This window comes from Meriones unguiculatus, chromosome 20, assembly GCF_030254825.1.
Source record: "Meriones unguiculatus strain TT.TT164.6M chromosome 20, Bangor_MerUng_6.1, whole genome shotgun sequence".
Taxonomy (NCBI): Eukaryota; Metazoa; Chordata; class Mammalia; order Rodentia; family Muridae; genus Meriones; species Meriones unguiculatus.
This window is the reverse complement of record NC_083367.1, coordinates 2,178,990-2,194,379: the sequence shown is the minus strand read 5'-3', so window position 1 is coordinate 2,194,379 and position 15,390 is coordinate 2,178,990.

Below are 15,390 nucleotides of genomic sequence, written 5' to 3'. Positions count from 1 at the left end.
CGTTGCAAGCGGGTTTTTAAGTGCTCTGGAGTCATTTCGTTGCAAGCGGGTTTTTAAGTGCTCTGGAGTCATTTCGTTGCAAGCGGGTTTTTAAGTGCTCTGGAGTCATTTCGTTGCAAGCGGGTTTTTAAGTGCTCTGGAGTCATTTCGTTGCAAGCGGGTTTTTAAGTGCTCTGGAGTCATTTCGTTGCAAGCGGGTTTTTAAGTGCTCTGGAGTCATTTCGTTGCAAGCGGGTTTTTAAGTGCTCTGGAGTCATTTCGTTGCAAGCGGGTTTTTAAGTGCTCTGGAGTCATTTCGTTGCAAGCGGGTTTTTAAGTGCTCTGGAGTCATTTCGTTGCAAGCGGGTTTTTAAGTGCTCTGGAGTCATTTCGTTGCAAGCGGGTTTTTAAGTGCTCTGGAGTCATTTCGTTGCAAGCGGGTTTTTAAGTGCTCTGGAGTCATTTCGTTGCAAGCGGGTTTTTAAGTGCTCTGGAGTCATTTCGTTGCAAGCGGGTTTTTAAGTGCTCTGGAGTCATTTCGTTGCAAGCGGGTTTTTAAGTGCTCTGGAGTCATTTCGTTGCAAGCGGGTTTCTAAGTGCTCTGGAGTCATATCGTTGCAAGCGGGTTTTCAAGTGCTCTGGAGTCATTTCGTTGCAAGCGGGTTTTCAAGTGCTCTGGAGTCATTTCGTTGCAAGCGGGTTTTCAAGTGCTCTGGAGTCATTTCGTTGCAAGCGGGTTTTTAAGTGCTCTGGAGTCATTTCGTTGCAAGCGGGTTTTTAAGTGCTCTGGAGTCATTTCGTTGCAAGCGGGTTTTTAAGTGCTCTGGAGTCATTTCGTTGCAAGCGGGTTTTTCAGTGCTCTGGAGTCATTTCGTAGCAAGCGGGTTTTTCAGTGCTCTGGAGTCATTTCGTTGCAAGCGGGTTTTTAAGTGCTCTGGAGTCATTTCGTTGCAAGCGGGTTTTTAAGTGCTCTGGAGTCATTTCGTTGCAAGCGGGTTTTTAAGTGCTCTGGAGTCATTTCGTTGTAAGCGGGTTTTTAAGTGTTCTGGAGTCATTTCGTTGCAAACGGGTTTTTAAGTGTTCTGGAGTCATTTCGTTGCAAGCGGGTTTTTAAGTGCTCTGGAGTCATTTCGTTGTAAGCGGGTTTGTAAGTGCTCTGGAGTCATTTCGTTGCAAGCGGGTTTTTAAGTGTTCTGGAGTCATTTCGTTGCAAGCGGGTTTTTAAGTGCTCTGGAGTCATTTCGTTGCAAGCGGGTTTTTAATTGCTCTGGAGTCATTTCGTTGCAAGCGGGTTTTTAAGTGCTCTGGAGTCATTTCGTTGCAAGCGGGTTTTTAAGTGCTCTGGAGTCATTTCGTTGCAAGCGGGTTTTTAAGTGCTCTGGAGTCATTTCGTTGCAAGCGGGTTTTTAAGTGCTCTGGAGTCATTTCGTTGCAAGCGGGTTTTTAAGTGCTCTGGAGTCATTTCGTTGCAAGCGGGTTTTTAAGTGTTCTGGAGTCATTTGTTTGCAAGCGGGTTTTTAAGTGCTCTGGAGTCATTTCATTGGAAGCGGGTTTTTACATACTTCTCAGACATTTCACTGGAAGCGGGTTTTTTAAGTGCTCTGGAGTCATTTCGTTGCAAGCGGGTTTTTAATTACTCTGGAGTCATTTCGTTGCAAGCGGGTTTTTAAGTGCTCTGGAGTCATTTCGTTGCAAGCGGGTTTTTAAGTGCTCTGGAGTAATTTCGTTGCAAGCGGGTGTTTAAGTGCTCTGGAGTCATTTCGTTGCAAGCGGGTTTTTAAGTGATCTGGAGTCATTTCGTTGCAAGCGGGTTTTTAAGTGTTCTGGAGTCATTTCGTTGCAAGCGGGTTTTTAAGTGCTCTGGAGTCATTTCGTTGCAAGCGGGTTTTTACGTGCTCTGGAGTCATTTCATTGCAAGCGGGTTTTTACATACTTCTCAGACATTTCACTGGAAGTGGGTTTTTTAAGTGCTCTGGAGTCATTTTGTTGCAAGCGCGTTTTTAAGTACTCTGGAGTCATTTCGTTGCAAGCGGGTTTTTAAGTGCTCTGGAGTCATTTCGTTGCAAGCGGGTTTTTAAGTGCTCTGGAGTCATTTCGTTGCAAGCGGGTGTTTAAGTGCTCTGGAGTCATTTCGTTGCAAGCGGGTTTTTAAGTGCTCTGGAGTCATTTCGTTGCAAGCGGGTTTTTAAGTGCTCTGGAGTCATTTCGTTGCAAGCGGGTTTTTAAGTGCTCTGGAGTCATTTCGTTGCAAGCGGGTTTTTAAGTGCTCTGGAGTCATTTCGTTGCAAGCGGGTTTTTAAGTGCTCTGGAGTCATTTCGTTGCAAGCGGGTTTTTAAGTGCTCTGGAGTCATTTCGTTGCAAGCGGGTTTTTAAGTGCTCTGGAGTCATTTCGTTGCAAGCGGGTTTTTAAGTGCTCTGGAGTAATTTCGTTGCAAGCGGGTGTTTAAGTGCTCTGGAGTCATTTCGTTGCAAGCGGGTTTTTAAGTGATCTGGAGTCATTTCGTTGCAAGCGGGTTTTTAAGTGTTCTGGAGTCATTTCGTTGCAAGCGGGTTTTTAAGTGCTCTGGAGTCATTTCGTTGCAAGCGGGTTTTTAAGTGCTCTGGAGTCATTTCGTTGCAAGCGGGTTTTTAAGTGCTCTGGAGTCATTTCGTTGCAAGCGGGTTTTTAAGTGCTCTGGAGTCAATTCGTTGCAAGCGGGTTTTTAAGTGCTCTGGAGTCATTTCGTTGTAAGCGGGTTTTTAAGTGCTCTGGAGTCATTTCGTTGCAAGCGGGTTTTTAAGTGTTCTGGAGTCATTTCGTTGCAAGCGGGTTTTTAAGTGCTCTGGAGTCATTTCGTTGCAAGCGGGTTTTTAAGTGCTCTGGAGTAATTTCGTTGCAAGCGGGTGTTTAAGTGCTCTGGAGTCATTTCGTTGCAAGCGGGTTTTTAAGTGATCTGGAGTCATTTCGTTGCAAGCGGGTTTTTAAGTGTTCTGGAGTCATTTCGTTGCAAGCGGGTTTTTAAGTGCTCTGGAGTCATTTCGTTGCAAGCGGGTTTTTACGTGCTCTGGAGTCATTTCATTGCAAGCGGGTTTTTACATACTTCTCAGACATTTCACTGGAAGTGGGTTTTTTAAGTGCTCTGGAGTCATTTTGTTGCAAGCGCGTTTTTAAGTACTCTGGAGTCATTTCGTTGCAAGCGGGTTTTTAAGTGCTCTGGAGTCATTTCGTTGCAAGCAGGTTTTTAAGTGCTCTGGAGTCATTTCGTTGCAAGCGGGTTTTTAAGTGCTCTGGAGTCATTTCGTTGCAAGCGGGTTTTTAAGTGCTCTGGAGTCAATTCGTTGCAAGCGGGTTTTTAAGTGCTCTGGAGTCATTTCGTTGTAAGCGGGTTTTTAAGTGCTCTGGAGTCATTTCGTTGCAAGCGGGTTTTTAAGTGTTCTGGAGTCATTTCGTTGCAAGCGGGTTTTTAAGTGCTCTGGAGTCATTTCGTTGCAAGCGGGTTTTTAAGTGCTCTGGAGTAATTTCGTTGCAAGCGGGTGTTTAAGTGCTCTGGAGTCATTTCGTTGCAAGCGGGTTTTTAAGTGATCTGGAGTCATTTCGTTGCAAGCGGGTTTTTAAGTGTTCTGGAGTCATTTCGTTGCAAGCGGGTTTTTAAGTGCTCTGGAGTCATTTCGTTGCAAGCGGGTTTTTACGTGCTCTGGAGTCATTTCATTGCAAGCGGGTTTTTACATACTTCTCAGACATTTCACTGGAAGTGGGTTTTTTAAGTGCTCTGGAGTCATTTTGTTGCAAGCGCGTTTTTAAGTACTCTGGAGTCATTTCGTTGCAAGCGGGTTTTTAAGTGCTCTGGAGTCATTTCGTTGCAAGCGGGTTTTTAAGTGCTCTGGAGTCATTTCGTTGCAAGCGGGTGTTTAAGTGCTCTGGAGTCATTTCGTTGCAAGCGGGTTTTTAAGTGCTCTGGAGTCATTTCGTTGCAAGCGGGTTTTTAAGTGCTCTGGAGTCATTTCGTTGCAAGCGGGTTTTTAAGTGCTCTGGAGTCATTTCGTTGCAAGCGGGTTTTTAAGTGCTCTGGAGTCATTTCGTTGCAAGCGGGTTTTTAAGTGCTCTGGAGTCATTTCGTTGCAAGCGGGTTTTTAAGTGCTCTGGAGTCATTTCGTTGCAAGCGGGTTTTTAAGTGTTCTGGAGTCATTTCGTTGCAAGCGGGTTTTTAAGTGCTCTGGAGTCATTTCGTTGCAAGCGGGTTTTTAAGTGCTCTGGAGTCATTTCGTTGCAAGCGGGTTTTTAAGTGTTCTGGAGTCATTTCGTTGCAAGCGGGTTTTTAAGTGCTCTGGAGTCATTTCGTTGTAAGTGGGTTTGTAAGTGCTCTGGAGTCATTTCGTTGCAAGCGGGTTTTTAAGTGTTCTGGAGTCATTTCGTTGCAAGCGGGTTTTTAAGTGCTCTGGAGTCATTTCGTTGCAAGCGGGTTTTTAATTGCTCTGGAGTCATTTCGTTGCAAGCGGGTTTTTAAGTGCTCTGGAGTCATTTCGTTGCAAGCGGGTTTTTAAGTGCTCTGGAGTCATTTCGTTGCAAGCGGGTTTTTAAGTGCTCTGGAGTCATTTCGTTGCAAGCGGGTTTTTAAGTGCTCTGGAGTCATTTCGTTGCAAGCGGGTTTTTAAGTGCTCTGGAGTCATTTCGTTGCAAGCGGGTTTTTAAGTGCTCTGGAGTCATTTCGTTGCAAGCGGGTTTTTAAGTGCTCTGGAGTCATTTCGTTGCAAGCGGGTTTTTAAGTGCTCTGGAGTCATTTCGTTGCAAGCGGGTTTTTAAGTGCTCTGGAGTCATTTCGTTGCAAGCGGGTTTTTAAGTGCTCTGGAGTCATTTCGTTGCAAGCGGGTTTTTAAGTGCTCTGGAGTCATTTCGTTGCAAGCGGGTTTTTAAGTGCTCTGGAGTCATTTCGTTGCAAGCGGGTTTTTAAGTGCTCTGGAGTCATTTCGTTGCAAGCGGGTTTTTAAGTGCTCTGGAGTCATTTCGTTGCAAGCGGGTTTCTAAGTGCTCTGGAGTCATATCGTTGCAAGCGGGTTTTCAAGTGCTCTGGAGTCATTTCGTTGCAAGCGGGTTTTCAAGTGCTCTGGAGTCATTTCGTTGCAAGCGGGTTTTCAAGTGCTCTGGAGTCATTTCGTTGCAAGCGGGTTTTTAAGTGCTCTGGAGTCATTTCGTTGCAAGCGGGTTTTTAAGTGCTCTGGAGTCATTTCGTTGCAAGCGGGTTTTTAAGTGCTCTGGAGTCATTTCGTTGCAAGCGGGTTTTTCAGTGCTCTGGAGTCATTTCGTTGCAAGCGGGTTTTTCAGTGCTCTGGAGTCATTTCGTTGCAAGCGGGTTTTTAAGTGCTCTGGAGTCATTTCGTTGCAAGCGGGTTTTTCAGTGCTCTGGAGTCATTTCGTTGCAAGCGGGTTTTTAAGTGCTCTGGAGTCATTTCGTTGCAAGCGGGTTTTTAAGTGCTCTGGAGTCATTTCGTTGCAAGCGGGTTTTTAAGTGCTCTGGAGTCATTTCGTTGCAAGCGGGTTTTCAAGTGCTCTGGAGTCATTTCGTTGTAAGCGGGTTTTTAAGTGCTCTGGAGTCATTTCGTTGCAAGCGGGTTTTTAAGTGTTCTGGAGTCATTTCGTTGCAAGCGGGTTTTTAAGTGCTCTGGAGTCATTTCGTTGTAAGTGGGTTTGTAAGTGCTCTGGAGTCATTTCGTTGCAAGCGGGTTTTTAATTGCTCTGGAGTCATTTCGTTGCAAGCGGGTTTTTAAGTGCTCTGGAGTCATTTCGTTGCAAGCGGGTTTTTAAGTGCTCTGGAGTCATTTCGTTGCAAGCGGGTTTTTAAGTGCTCTGGAGTCATTTCGTTGCAAGCGGGTTTTTAAGTGCTCTGGAGTCATTTCGTTGCAAGCGGGTTTTTAAGTGCTCTGAAGGCATTTCGTTGTAAGCGGGTTTTTCAGTGTTCTGGAGTCATTTGTTTGCAAGCGGGTTTTTAAGTGCTCTGGAGTCATTTCATTGGAAGCGGGTTTTTACATACTTCTCAGACATTTCACTGGAAGCGGGTTTTTTAAGTGCTCTGGAGTCATTTCGTTGCAAGCGGGTTTTTAAGTACTCTGGAGTCATTTCGTTGCAAGCGGGTTTTTAAGTGCTCTGGAGTCATTTCGTTGCAAGCGGGTTTTTAAGTGCTCTGGAGTAATTTCGTTGCAAGCGGGTGTTTAAGTGCTCTGGAGTCATTTCGTTGCAAGCGGGTTTTTAAGTGATCTGGAGTCATTTCGTTGCAAGCGGGTTTTTAAGTGTTCTGGAGTCATTTCGTTGCAAGCGGGTTTTTAAGTGCTCTGGAGTCATTTCGTTGCAAGCGGGTTTTTACGTGCTCTGGAGTCATTTCATTGCAAGCGGGTTTTTACATACTTCTCAGACATTTCACTGGAAGTGGGTTTTTTAAGTGCTCTGGAGTCATTTTGTTGCAAGCGCGTTTTTAAGTACTCTGGAGTCATTTCGTTGCAAGCGGGTTTTTAAGTGCTCTGGAGTCATTTCGTTGCAAGCGGGTTTTTAAGTGCTCTGGAGTCATTTCGTTGCAAGCGGGTGTTTAAGTGCTCTGGAGTCATTTCGTTGCAAGCGGGTTTTTAAGTGCTCTGGAGTCATTTCGTTGCAAGCGGGTTTTTAAGTGCTCTGGAGTCATTTCGTTGCAAGCGGGTTTTTAAGTGCTCTGGAGTCATTTCGTTGCAAGCGGGTTTTTAAGTGCTCTGGAGTCATTTCGTTGCAAGCGGGTTTTTAAGTGCTCTGGAATCATTTCGTTGCAAGCGGGTTTTTAAGTGCTCTGGAGTCATTTCGTTGCAAGCGGGTTTTTAAGTGTTCTGGAGTCATTTCGTTGCAAGCGGGTTTTTAAGTGCTCTGGAGTCATTTCGTTGCAAGCGGGTTTTTAAGTGCTCTGGAGTCATTTCGTTGCAAGCGGGTTTTTAAGTGTTCTGGAGTCATTTCGTTGCAAGCGGGTTTGTAAGTGCTCTGGAGTCATTTCGTTGTAAGTGGGTTTGTAAGTGCTCTGGAGTCATTTCGTTGCAAGCGGGTTTTTAAGTGTTCTGGAGTCATTTCGTTGCAAGCGGGTTTTTAAGTGCTCTGGAGTCATTTCGTTGCAAGCGGGTTTTTAAGTGCTCTGGAGTCATTTCGTTGCAAGCGGGTTTTTAAGTGCTCTGGAGTCATTTCGTTGCAAGCGGGTTTTTAAGTGCTCTGGAGTCATTTCGTTGCAACCGGGTTTTTAAGTGCTCTGGAGTCATTTCGTTGCAAGCGGGTTTTTAAGTGCTCTGGAGTCATTTCGTTGCAAGCGGGTTTTTAAGTGCTCTGGAGTCATTTCGTTGCAAGCGGGTTTTTAAGTGCTCTGGAGTCATTTCGTTGCAAGCGGGTTTTTAAGTGCTCTGGAGTCATTTCGTTGCAAGCGGGTTTTTAAGTGCTCTGGAGTCATTTCGTTGCAAGCGGGTTTTTAAGTGCTCTGGAGTCATTTCGTTGCAAGCGGGTTTTTCAGTGCTCTGGAGTCATTTCGTTGCAAGCGGGTTTTTCAGTGCTCTGGAGTCATTTCGTTGCAAGCGGGTTTTTAAGTGCTCTGGAGTCATTTCGTTGCAAGCGGGTTTTTCAGTGCTCTGGAGTCATTTCGTTGCAAGCGGGTTTTTCAGTGCTCTGGAGTCATTTCGTTGCAAGCGGGTTTTTAAGTGCTCTGGAGTCATTTCGTTGCAAGCGGGTTTTTAAGTGCTCTGGAGTCATTTCGTTGCAAGCGGGTTTTTAAGTGCTCTGGAGTCATTTCGTTGTAAGCGGGTTTTTAAGTGCTCTGGAGTCATTTCGTTGCAAGCGGGTTTTTAAGTGTTCTGGAGTCATTTCGTTGCAAGCGGGTTTTTAAGTGCTCTGGAGTCATTTCGTTGTAAGCGGGTTTGTAAGTGCTCTGGAGTCATTTCGTTGCAAGCGGGTTTTTAAGTGTTCTGGAGTCATTTCGTTGCAAGCGGGTTTTTAAGTGCTCTGGAGTCATTTCGTTGCAAGCGGGTTTTTAATTGCTCTGGAGTCATTTCGTTGCAAGCGGGTTTTTAAGTGCTCTGGAGTCATTTCGTTGCAAGCGGGTTTTTAAGTGCTCTGGAGTCATTTCGTTGCAAGCGGGTTTTTAAGTGCTCTGGAGTCATTTCGTTGCAAGCGGGTTTTTAAGTGCTCTGGAGTCATTTCGTTGCAAGCGGGTTTTTAAGTGCTCTGGAGTCATTTCGTTGCCAGCGGGTTTTTAAGTGTTCTGGAGTCATTTGTTTGCAAGCGGGTTTTTAAGTGCTCTGGAGTCATTTCATTGGAAGCGGGTTTTTACATACTTCTCAGACATTTCACTGGAAGCGGGTTTTTTAAGTGCTCTGGAGTCATTTCGTTGCAAGCGGGTTTTTAAGTACTCTGGAGTCATTTCGTTGCAAGCGGGTTTTTAAGTGCTCTGGAGTCATTTCGTTGCAAGCGGGTTTTTAAGTGCTCTGGAGTAATTTCGTTGCAAGCGGGTGTTTAAGTGCTCTGGAGTCATTTCGTTGCAAGCGGGTTTTTAAGTGATCTGGAGTCATTTCGTTGCAAGCGGGTTTTTAAGTGTTCTGGAGTCATTTCGTTGCAAGCGGGTTTTTAAGTGCTCTGGAGTCATTTCGTTGCAAGCGGGTTTTTACGTGCTCTGGAGTCATTTCATTGCAAGCGGGTTTTTACATACTTCTCAGACATTTCACTGGAAGTGGGTTTTTTAAGTGCTCTGGAGTCATTTTGTTGCAAGCGCGTTTTTAAGTACTCTGGAGTCATTTCGTTGCAAGCGGGTTTTTAAGTGCTCTGGAGTCATTTCGTTGCAAGCGGGTTTTTAAGTGCTCTGGAGTCATTTCGTTGCAAGCGGGTGTTTAAGTGCTCTGGAGTCATTTCGTTGCAAGCGGGTTTTTAAGTGCTCTGGAGTCATTTCGTTGCAAGCGGGTTTTTAAGTGCTCTGGAGTCATTTCGTTGCAAGCGGGTTTTTAAGTGCTCTGGAGTCATTTCGTTGCAAGCGGGTTTTTAAGTGCTCTGGAGTCATTTCGTTGCAAGCGGGTTTTTAAGTGCTCTGGAGTCATTTCGTTGCAAGCGGGTTTTTAAGTGCTCTGGAGTCATTTCGTTGCAAGCGGGTTTTTAAGTGTTCTGGAGTCATTTCGTTGCAAGCGGGTTTTTAAGTGCTCTGGAGTCATTTCGTTGCAAGCGGGTTTTTAAGTGCTCTGGAGTCATTTCGTTGCAAGCGGGTTTTTAAGTGCTCTGGAGTCATTTCGTTGCAAGCGGGTGTTTAAGTGCTCTGGAGTCATTTCGTTGCAAGCGGGTTTTTAAGTGATCTGGAGTCATTTCGTTGCAAGCGGGTTTTTAAGTGTTCTGGAGTCATTTCGTTGCAAGCGGGTTTTTAAGTGCTCTGGAGTCATTTCGTTGCAAGCGGGTTTTTAAGTGCTCTGGAGTCATTTCGTTGCAAGCGGGTTTTTAAGTGCTCTGGAGTCATTTCGTTGCAAGCGGGTTTTTAAGTGCTCTGGAGTCATTTCGTTGCAAGCGGGTTTTTAAGTGCTCTGGAGTCATTTCGTTGTAAGCGGGTTTTTAAGTGCTCTGGAGTCATTTCGTTGCAAGCGGGTTTTTAAGTGTTCTGGAGTCATTTCGTTGCAAGCGGGTTTTTAAGTGCTCTGGAGTCATTTCGTTGTAAGTGGGTTTGTAAGTGCTCTGGAGTCATTTCGTTGCAAGCGGGTTTTTAAGTGTTCTGGAGTCATTTCGTTGCAAGCGGGTTTTTAAGTGCTCTGGAGTCATTTCGTTGCAAGCGGGTTTTTAAGTGCTCTGGAGTCATTTCGTTGCAAGCGGGTTTTTAAGTGCTCTGGAGTCATTTCGTTGCAAGCGGGTTTTTAAGTGCTCTGGAGTCATTTCGTTGCAAGCGGGTTTTTAAGTGCTCTGGAGTCATTTCGTTGCAAGCGGGTTTTTAAGTGCTCTGGAGTCATTTCGTTGCAAGCGGGTTTTTAAGTGCTCTGAAGGCATTTCGTTGTAAGCGGGTTTTTCAGTGTTCTGGAGTCATTTGTTTGCAAGCGGGTTTTTAAGTGCTCTGGAGTCATTTCATTGGAAGCGGGTTTTTACATACTTCTCAGACATTTCACTGGAAGCGGGTTTTTTAAGTGCTCTGGAGTCATTTCGTTGCAAGCGGGTTTTTAAGTACTCTGGAGTCATTTCGTTGCAAGCGGGTTTTTAAGTGCTCTGGAGTCATTTCGTTGCAAGCGGGTTTTTAAGTGCTCTGGAGTAATTTCGTTGCAAGCGGGTGTTTAAGTGCTCTGGAGTCATTTCGTTGCAAGCGGGTTTTTAAGTGTTCTGGAGTCATTTCGTTGCAAGCGGGTTTTTAAGTGTTCTGGAGTCATTTCGTTGCAAGCGGGTTTTTAAGTGCTCTGGAGTCATTTCGTTGCAAGCGGGTTTTTACGTGCTCTGGAGTCATTTCATTGCAAGCGGGTTTTTACATACTTCTCAGACATTTCACTGGAAGTGGGTTTTTTAAGTGCTCTGGAGTCATTTTGTTGCAAGCGCGTTTTTAAGTACTCTGGAGTCATTTCGTTGCAAGCGGGTTTTTAAGTGCTCTGGAGTCATTTCGTTGCAAGCGGGTTTTTAAGTGCTCTGGAGTCATTTCGTTGCAAGCGGGTGTTTAAGTGCTCTGGAGTCATTTCGTTGCAAGCGGGTTTTTAAGTGCTCTGGAGTCATTTCGTTGCAAGCGGGTTTTTAAGTGCTCTGGAGTCATTTCGTTGCAAGCGGGTTTTTAAGTGCTCTGGAGTCATTTCGTTGCAAGCGGGTTTTTAAGTGCTCTGGAGTCATTTCGTTGCAAGCGGGTTTTTAAGTGCTCTGGAGTCATTTCGTTGCAAGCGGGTTTTTAAGTGCTCTGGAGTCATTTCGTTGCAAGCGGGTTTTTAAGTGTTCTGGAGTCATTTCGTTGCAAGCGGGTTTTTAAGTGCTCTGGAGTCATTTCGTTGCAAGCGGGTTTTAAAGTGCTCAGGAGTCATTTCGTTGCAAGCGGGTTTTTAAGTGCTCTGGAGTAATTTCGTTGCAAGTGGGTGTTTAAGTGCTCTGGAGTCATTTCGTTGCAAGCGGGTTTTTAAGTGATCTGGAGTCATTTCGTTGCAAGCGGGTTTTTAAGTGTTCTGGAGTCATTTCGTTGCAAGCGGGTTTTTAAGTGCTCTGGAGTCATTTCGTTGCAAGCGGGTTTTTAAGTGCTCTGGAGTCATTTCGTTGCAAGCGGGTTTTTAAGTGCTCTGGAGTCATTTCGTTGCAAGCGGGTTTTTAATTGCTCTGGAGTCATTTCGTTGCAAGCGGGTTTTTAATTGCTCTGGAGTCATTTCGTTGCAAGCGGGTTTTTAAGTGCTCTGAAGGCATTTCGTTGTAAGCGGGTTTTTCAGTGCTCTGGAGTCATTTCGTTGCAAGCGGGTTTTTACGTGCTCTGGAGTCATTTCATTGCAAGCGGGTTTTTACATACTTCTCAGACATTTCACTGGAAGCGGGTTTTTTAAGTGCTCTGGAGTCATTTCGTTGCAAGCGGGTTTTTAAGTACTCTGGAGTCATTTCGTTGCAAGCGGTTTTTAAGTGCTCTGGAGTCATTTCGTTGCAAGCGGGTTTTTAAGTTCTCTGAGGTCATTTCGTTGCAAGCGGGTGTTTAAGTGCTCTGGAGTCATTTCGTTGCAAGCGGGTTTTTAAGTGCTCTGAAGGCATTTCGTTGTAAGCGGGTTTTTCAGTGTTCTGGAGTCATTTGGTTGCAAGCGGGTTTTTAAGTGCTCTGGAGTCATTTCATTGGAAGCGGGTTTTTACATACTTCTCAGACATTTCACTGGAAGCGGGTTTTTTAAGTGCTCTGGAGTCATTTCGTTGCAAGCGGGTTTTTAAGTACTCTGGAGTCATTTCGTTGCAAGCGGGTTTTTAAGTGCTCTGGAGTCATTTCGTTGCAAGCGGGTTTTTAAGTGCTCTGGAGTAATTTCGTTGCAAGCGGGTGTTTAAGTGCTCTGGAGTCATTTCGTTGCAAGCGGGTTTTTAAGTGATCTGGAGTCATTTCGTTGCAAGCGGGTTTTTAAGTGTTCTGGAGTCATTTCGTTGCAAGCGGGTTTTTAAGTGCTCTGGAGTCATTTCGTTGCAAGCGGGTTTTTACGTGCTCTGGAGTCATTTCATTGCAAGCGGGTTTTTACATACTTCTCAGACATTTCACTGGAAGTGGGTTTTTTAAGTGCTCTGGAGTCATTTTGTTGCAAGCACGTTTTTAAGTACTCTGGAGTCATTTCGTTGCAAGCGGGTTTTTAAGTGCTCTGGAGTCATTTCGTTGCAAGCGGGTTTTTAAGTGCTCTGGAGTCATTTCGTTGCAAGCGGGTTTTTAAGTGCTCTGGAGTCATTTCGTTGCAAGCGGGTTTTTAAGTGCTCTGGAGTCATTTCGTTGCAAGCGGGTTTTTAAGTGTTCTGGAGTCATTTCGTTGCAAGCGGGTTTTTAAGTGCTCTGGAGTCATTTCGTTGCAAGCGGGTTTTTAAGTGCTCTGGAGTCATTTCGTTGCAAGCGGGTTTTTAAGTGCTCTGGAGTAATTTCGTTGCAAGCGGGTGTTTAAGTGCTCTGGAGTCATTTCGTTGCAAGCGGGTTTTTAAGTGATCTGGAGTCATTTCGTTGCAAGCGGGTTTTTAAGTGTTCTGGAGTCATTTCGTTGCAAGCGGGTTTTTAAGTGCTCTGGAGTCATTTCGTTGCAAGCGGGTTTTTAAGTGCTCTGGAGTCATTTCGTTGCAAGCGGGTTTTTAAGTGCTCTGGAGTCATTTCGTTGCAAGCGGGTTTTTAAGTGCTCTGGAGTCATTTCGTTGCAAGCGGGTTTTTAAGTGCTCTGGAGTCATTTCGTTGTAAGCGGGTTTTTAAGTGCTCTGGAGTCATTTCGTTGCAAGCGGGTTTTTAAGTGTTCTGGAGTCATTTCGTTGCAAGCGGGTTTTTAAGTGCTCTGGAGTCATTTCGTTGTAAGTGGGTTTGTAAGTGCTCTGGAGTCATTTCGTTGCAAGCGGGTTTTTAAGTGTTCTGGAGTCATTTCGTTGCAAGCGGGTTTTTAAGTGCTCTGGAGTCATTTCGTTGCAAGCGGGTTTTTAAGTGCTCTGGAGTCATTTCGTTGCAAGCGGGTTTTTAAGTGCTCTGGAGTCATTTCGTTGCAAGCGGGTTTTTAAGTGCTCTGGAGTCATTTCGTTGCAAGCGGGTTTTTAAGTGCTCTGGAGTCATTTCGTTGCAAGCGGGTTTTTAAGTGCTCTGGAGTCATTTCGTTGCAAGCGGGTTTTTAAGTGCTCTGAAGGCATTTCGTTGTAAGCGGGTTTTTCAGTGTTCTGGAGTCATTTGTTTGCAAGCGGGTTTTTAAGTGCTCTGGAGTCATTTCATTGGAAGCGGGTTTTTACATACTTCTCAGACATTTCACTGGAAGCGGGTTTTTTAAGTGCTCTGGAGTCATTTCGTTGCAAGCGGGTTTTTAAGTACTCTGGAGTCATTTCGTTGCAAGCGGGTTTTTAAGTGCTCTGGAGTCATTTCGTTGCAAGCGGGTTTTTAAGTGCTCTGGAGTAATTTCGTTGCAAGCGGGTGTTTAAGTGCTCTGGAGTCATTTCGTTGCAAGCGGGTTTTTAAGTGATCTGGAGTCATTTCGTTGCAAGCGGGTTTTTAAGTGTTCTGGAGTCATTTCGTTGCAAGCGGGTTTTTAAGTGCTCTGGAGTCATTTCGTTGCAAGCGGGTTTTTACGTGCTCTGGAGTCATTTCATTGCAAGCGGGTTTTTACATACTTCTCAGACATTTCACTGGAAGTGGGTTTTTTAAGTGCTCTGGAGTCATTTTGTTGCAAGCGCGTTTTTAAGTACTCTGGAGTCATTTCGTTGCAAGCGGGTTTTTAAGTGCTCTGGAGTCATTTCGTTGCAAGCGGGTTTTTAAGTGCTCTGGAGTCATTTCGTTGCAAGCGGGTGTTTAAGTGCTCTGGAGTCATTTCGTTGCAAGCGGGTTTTTAAGTGCTCTGGAGTCATTTCGTTGCAAGCGGGTTTTTAAGTGCTCTGGAGTCATTTCGTTGCAAGCGGGTTTTTAAGTGCTCTGGAGTCATTTCGTTGCAAGCGGGTTTTTAAGTGCTCTGGAGTCATTTCGTTGCAAGCGGGTTTTTAAGTGCTCTGGAGTCATTTCGTTGCAAGCGGGTTTTTAAGTGCTCTGGAGTCATTTCGTTGCAAGCGGGTTTTTAAGTGTTCTGGAGTCATTTCGTTGCAAGCGGGTTTTTAAGCGCTCTGGAGTCATTTCGTTGCAAGCGGGTTTTAAAGTGCTCAGGAGTCATTTCGTTGCAAGCGGGTTTTTAAGTGCTCTGGAGTAATTTCGTTGCAAGCGGGTGTTTAAGTGCTCTGGAGTCATTTCGTTGCAAGCGGGTTTTTAAGTGATCTGGAGTCATTTCGTTGCAAGCGGGTTTTTAAGTGTTCTGGAGTCATTTCGTTGCAAGCGGGTTTTTAAGTGCTCTGGAGTCATTTCGTTGCAAGCGGGTTTTTAAGTGCTCTGGAGTCATTTCGTTGCAAGCGGGTTTTTAAGTGCTCTGGAGTCATTTCGTTGCAAGCGGGTTTTTAATTGCTCTGGAGTCATTTCGTTGCAAGCGGGTTTTTAATTGCTCTGGAGTCATTTCGTTGCAAGCGGGTTTTTAAGTGCTCTGAAGGCATTTCGTTGTAAGCGGGTTTTTCAGTGCTCTGGAGTCATTTCGTTGCAAGCGGGTTTTTACGTGCTCTGGAGTCATTTCATTGCAAGCGGGTTTTTACATACTTCTCAGACATTTCACTGGAAGCGGGTTTTTTAAATGCTCTGGAGTCATTTCGTTGCAAGCGGGTTTTTAAGTACTCTGGAGTCATTTCGTTGCAAGCGGTTTTTAAGTGCTCTGGAGTCATTTCGTTGCAAGCGGGTTTTTAAGTTCTCTGAGGTCATTTCGTTGCAAGCGGGTGTTTAAGTGCTCTGGAGTCATTTCGTTGCAAGCGGGTTTTTAAGTGCTCTGAAGGCATTTCGTTGTAAGCGGGTTTTTCAGTGTTCTGGAGTCATTTGGTTGCAAGCGGGTTTTTAAGTGCTCTGGAGTCATTTCATTGGAAGCGGGTTTTTACATACTTCTCAGACATTTCACTGGAAGCGGGTTTTTTAAGTGCTCTGGAGTCATTTCGTTGCAAGCGGGTTTTTAAGTACTCTGGAGTCATTTCGTTGCAAGCGGGTTTTTAAGTGCTCTGGAGTCATTTCGTTGCAAGCGGGTTTTTAAGTGCTCTGGAGTCATTTCGTTGCAAGCGGGTTTTTAAGTGCTCTGGAGTAATTTCGTTGCAAGCGGGTGTTTAAGTGCTCTGGAGTCATTTCGTTGCAAGCGGGTTTTTAAGTGATCTGGAGTCATTTCGTTGCAAGCGGGTTTTTAAGTGTTCTGGAGTCATTTCGTTGCAAGCGGGTTTTTAA